The 6000-nt window shown below is 40.7% G+C and overlaps 1 protein-coding gene across 1 annotated transcript in view; it reads left to right on the forward strand.

The window, feature by feature from the left end:
• The window catches only part of LOC109497386, a 68173-nt gene extending 64378 nt beyond the window's left edge, over positions 1-3795 (forward strand). The window contains exon 4 of the transcript XR_002153552.2: positions 3062-3795. The gene's annotated coding sequence lies outside the window, so the exon portion shown is untranslated. The remainder of the gene's footprint in view (positions 1-3061) is intronic.
• The last annotated feature ends 2205 nt before the right edge of the window (positions 3796-6000 follow it).

Raw genomic sequence — 6000 nt, forward strand, 5'->3', positions numbered from 1 at the left:
CTTCTCTGGAAATGTCTTCAGGACACACCACCCCTCCCTTTTCTTCTGGAAGTCTCTGGCCATAACTTTTACACTTTGAAGCTTTGGTTATGGTTGTTTCCTTCCCTCTTGCCACCACATATCCCAGTGAAATATTTGCAGCTTTTTGACCAAGGATTCCTACTTCAGGTGATATGAAAAATGGCAGAGATCATGTTAGTGATCTTAGGTTTTTTTGTTTTTTTGTTTTTTGTGTTTTTATTTTACCTTTTATCCAGGAAGTCCATAAATGGTCTTTGCATATGGCCTCCAAAATGCTCAAAATAGCTTAAAGAAACATGAATGATACCACTATTCATGGCCCGTGTTCAGAGATAATCTAAAGCAAAGAAAATAAGTTGCAGAATGGGTTTCCACTTATTTTCACTGGGACTCAGACCCTGCTTTTCCCAGATTCAGGAGTGCTTTAGTCCTGTGGCTCTGTTCTTTCTGACACCTCTGGGATAGCATTGTGAGAAGCAAAATGTCAAAACACAGTCACATATTTATTAATTCCTATGGAAGTGAAAGAGTTGGTGTCCAAGCCCCATCTTTCAATCTCTCCTATCTTGTTTTTTATTCTTCTTCCTCACTACTCTCTATACCTCAGTCGTCCTCTTTGAGGAAGGATTTGACACACGAGATCCCAAATTTACTTTGAGGAGTGCCTTTTTTCTTCCCATCAACTAATAGGGCTAAGGATCCTTCTACCATTTACAGATTATTTCTCTGAGACATCTTAATTGAGCCCATTCCTTTTGTTACCTGCATTTTGTCCAGGGATCTCCAATGGCTCCACCATGAGAGAAGAACTCACATGGGATGGCCAACTTCTACAACAGAATCTAGAAATCTTCTCATAGCTCCTGTCCTTTCAATGGTATTACAGTGTGCAGCTGTGTCCTATCTCTTAGATGTGCAAAACTGATGTCTGGTTTGCATTAACTAATTACTTGCCAGAACAGCACATGTTAGCATGCAAGGCTGGCTGGACAACCACCCCGGAACATATATGTTCTTTTTTCCACTGACCTCCATTTATTTAAGAGGATGGTGACTCTGCTTTTCCTAGTCCTGAAAATGCCCTTCTGTCTTCCTCTTCTTACCAGGAACACAGTTTAGAACAGAAACCTGAGGTCAGATAATTAAAGATTTGTAATAACGGAATGGATTTTTACCAACCTTCTATAGTCTTCAGGGACTCCCACTCTTGTGCTGATGGTCCATGATGCTGAATTGTGGATTTACAGTTCTTTAGAAGTGTTCCTAGAAAAATCCAGGTATCAACAAACGCAGCTAAATGAATCCAATGTGATGACCAACTGCCATGGAGTAAGCCTAGATCTTTAACTCCAGAAGCTGAATCCTCTCAGGAAAATGATAGTGAAAATTTCTCTTCGCAGGAGATTTCATTTAGCTGCCTTTGTCTTATTTTCATCAGGATTTCCCAGCACCAGGCAGAGTACTTTTTCCTCTTACCATTCTCCATAGCCTAAGGTTTCTAATTAAAGCAATGGATCATTCACACTGCTCTTCAGAAAGCCTATAGAGAACAGGGTGCAGCCATTTCAAAATGGGTTTTTGTACACAGCCTTGCAATTGTACATAAATACTGCTCAATTATATTGAGACACTCGTAGACATTTATTTCTTTTCCTCTTCAAAGAAAGAGCAAACATTTAGTGAGCCATAGCATGATTTGGAAGACAAACATTTTACATAAATTGGGAAAAAAATCTCTAATAACGTACACCATTCTTGTTCATCTCATTTTTCTTAATTTTCTACAATCAGCATGTACTATTTCTGTTAAGAGATAAGAGATACAAAAATAAATTGGCCTAAAAATCTTTGTAGCCGTCTTTAAGCCACAAGTCTGCTGAATGAAATTAGCACTATAGCTCTTTAGTTATTGATAGAAAAGATTAGAACTGTTTCAGTGAGAGAAACAGTGCCTTATAGTTTTGAACCTTGAAACATGGAGACAACCTGGAGTGCTAAGGAAAGGGATCTGAATTCTGAGGTACATACTACAGTGGGGAAGAATGTAAGTCTTGGAAAAAGATTCTGATTATGTAACCCAATTATTAATGCAAGACATGCTTTTAGATAAGCTTTTTTCATCAAATTCATTTTCAACGAGATAGCTGGGTTTAAAAAAACCCGACTTACTTTTTACTCTAAAAGCACTGCAAAAAGTAGCTGCATATCTATATCATTAAAAGAGTTATTTGACTTGTTACAGGTACCATTCTGGGACTTCCAGCAGGCACTATGATTCTGAGCACCCCTCAGTTGGGACACAAGGGAGGAGACACCAGTCAGGATGACAGAATGGGAGGACATCACATGCGAGGGCCACAATTGGCACGTTGTGAGTGCAGGCCAAGTCCAGGCAGCCTGCACAGACCTCTCTCATCACTAGCCATCTCTGGGTGGAGATCCCGGGAAGCGCTCTCACCTCTCAGGGTTCAGTTGTTCCTTCAGTAGAATGAGGAGCAGGGATACATGAATTAGGCTCTTCTGTCTTTAAGTGTGATTCTATTCTGTGGTCCTCGGGGATACTTCTAAGTGGCCAGTGTGCCACAAAGATCCAAAGCCTATTTTTCAAGGCCAGAGTCCTCCAGAGTTCTCAGACCTTGGCTGGGCCCCTTCTCACACGCACACACGCACACACGCACACACGCACACACACACACACGCACACACACACACACACACACACGCACATTGTCTTCAACATCCACTGCGAAGTGAGTTCTGATCACACTCACTGGGTAGCTAAAATGCTCTGACATGACTTTAACTGGTAAGGGGTATAAGAGAGGAACAGAGGAATGGGGGAAAGGGGTTCTGAAAGGGGACACAAAGCTGAGATGGAAGATTTGTCTTCCTTTTCACCCCTTTTCCAGCACCCCTGCAACACCACATGGTGACCAGTATACTCTCCGGGGAGCTGATATCACCGCAGAATTTGGTTGTTTCTTGATTTTGCCTTGTGAGAATCAAATACATGTCATAAATACTGTCTACCGTCCTACAGTTGGCCAGATGGATACCGGCTAAAAATCTGAGGCTACAAGGATGAATCCTTAGACTTTGTCCTCGAAGTCTTAATCAGGGGCAGAAAGAGGAACGCACCTGACCAACCTGAACGCAGTATTGATGGTGCCAAGGTCAAGATGGGGAAGCTCAGCAGACAGCCTGGGAGCTGAGGAATGAAGGCCAGTGGGGCTCTGCCAGGCTTACTGAACCGAGGTGAGTAGGAAGGCACGGAAACACATCTGAGTGTGGCACGTGCCAGGAAGACAGGCTGCTGTGTGTGCCTGGTTGTAAGGCACTTGTGGGAAGGGACCAGAGAGATAAACCTGAGAAGACAGGCAGAACTCTGGAAATAAAAGGCTTTGGATGATGAGCTAAGAAGTCCGGAATTCATCCCTAGACAGCAGTGATTCTCAGCCATGTCAAATCCAGTGACCCTTTTTATAATAAATACTGTGTAATGCCTCCTATCTAGTGTATTCCGAAATGAAATTTGTATTACAATAACTTACCGAAAAGCATAATGAAAGATTACATAAAAAGGGAAAATCACTGTAATGCGCTAGCTATGACACGAAGGAGACCGTAAAAGGAAAATGCATTTTCAATATGTAAATGCCTGAACCTCACTAAAATAGCAGACGTAATGCAGTGGCTGGAGGTTTGTACCTATACGTGGAATCACCAAGGACATGGCAGCTACAAATATACATGATACAGGGGCGGGTTCTAGTGACTCAAGGACTTCACTGTCATCAGTGCTGGATCTTCTGAAATGTCAAACAACCCGTGGAGGAGTGCTGAACACAAAGTCCAATAGTCTCTTGATTTCCTTAGGATTTTCAGTTCCGGCTACCAGAATACATGAAATCCATGCAAGAATATTTTGTGTGTCTTTGTAAATTGGAATTGGTCCCAAGTCCAAATACTTATAAACAGCGTTTTCAACTATAGGAATGTTTGGTGAGACATTCAAAAGTCACACTGCAGGTGGGACTGTTACTTCTCAGAGAGAACACCTCTCTGTGTGTCTGGGGGACCTAGACATGCCTCTTTGGGGGCCGAGGTGAATGGCTGTGAAAGTGAGCGGCTGTGAAGACTGTGGCACAACCAGGGGAGCCTCTGAGAGGCACAGGGGTGCCCTAGAGAAAGAGTGAGTTTGAAACCGCAGCCCTGTTCAGAGGAAACTAACTACAGACTATATTGGTTACATTGGCACCACCAGCCAGGTCAGAGCTCTTCTGCCCTTGCCCTCTCCTCCTCAGTCCTGCTTCAACTCTGGAAAAGCCTAGTGAGTAGGGGGAGGAATGCAGAAAAGCTGAAGTGTCAGAAAAATTCATTATCCCCTTGGGAAGAGTTAGACCGCTTAATACCACATATAAGATTAATTCCAAGAGGATAAAAAACACCTAAAAACAAAAAGTAAAACTGTAAAAGAACTAGTCGAAAATATTGTTAAATACTTTTAGAATCATGGGTTAGAGAAAGTCTTCAAAATCGAGATGTCACAAAAATGTACAGAGTTGACCACATGAAGCTTTAAAATCCCTCTGTGTTGTGAGATACCCAAACCAGAGACAAATGACAGAGTTGTAGAAACTAATTGCAAAATATATTACAAATACAAATATCCTGGGAGAAAGTGGGTGATGGGCATGGACAAGGGCACCTGTTGGGATGAGCACTGGGTGTTGTATGGAAACCATTCTGACAATAAATTATATTTAATATTAAAAAAAACAAATAAAAATATCCTGAAAATATAATGATGGTTTCTGAACAGCAAGGACAAGAAACAGAAAAGCAATTCCTTAGAAAAATCTAAGAAAAGTGAATAGGCAATTCTCCAAAGGAGAAATACAGATACAAAATTTGACAGAGGTAGCACTAGAAACTAAAGGAGAAGAAAAGGTCTCTTTAGTTAGTGCTGTTACGTCAATTAGTTATACACACGGAAAAAAGGAAATTCTATGGCTAACACATATTATAAGAAAAACTAATTTCCAAGTGAATAACTCCTTACATGAAGAAAAGAAAATGTTAAAGTACTTAGAAGAAAATACGATTTAACACTTATGTTTTAATAACCTTGGGGCAGAAGGGGATTTCCTTAAAACACAAAAACTACTTGATACAAAGCCAAAATTTTACAAATGTGATTATATGCTTTTTAAATGTTTATTTTTGAGAGAGAGAGAGAGAGAGAGAGAGAGAGCGAGCAGGGGAGGGGCAGAGAGAGAGGAAAGACAGAATCCCACGCAGGCCCCTCACTGCCAGTGCAGAGCCGCACATGGGGTTCAATCTCATGAACTGCAAGATCATGACCTGAGCTAAAACCCAGAGTCAGAGGCTTAACCGACTGAGCCACCCAGGCACCCCAAATATGATTATGTTTTTAAAAATTGTTTTCCTCAAAACCATCACTTTACAAAGAACTATGAAAAAGACAAGCGACAAGTTGGGCAATATGTTTGCAACATGCGTAATTGAGGCAGTGTTAGTTTACAGGATGTATAAAGTCATCTTATACAAATTAATAATCAAAAAGATACTCAACTTCTAACAATATTGACAACAAATGGGTAAAAGAAATGATCTGACAGTTTGCAAAAGTGTCCAGATGACTCACACACATCTGAAAAATTTTCAACCATGTAAATAATCAGGGAAAAGCAATTAAAATCATAAGGCAGTATCTTTGTACACTTTTAAGATTGGCAATATTTGAAGCGTCTGAATAGACCAGGTATTTGTGATGCAGGGAGAGTCAGAACCTTTCATGCAGTGCTGTTGAGAAAATACATTAGTAGAAAAATTGGGGGCTGAAGTTTGTCAGTGTCTATTAAAGTTGAAAAAGGCTTAACAAAGAAATATAGTCTCAAATTATGATAAGATGTTCAACTTAGCCAGTAATCAGAGAAATGCAAATAATGCCCAGTA

The sequence above is a fragment of the Felis catus genome, chromosome A2 (assembly GCF_018350175.1).
Source record: "Felis catus isolate Fca126 chromosome A2, F.catus_Fca126_mat1.0, whole genome shotgun sequence".
NCBI lineage: Eukaryota > Metazoa > Chordata > Mammalia > Carnivora > Felidae > Felis > Felis catus.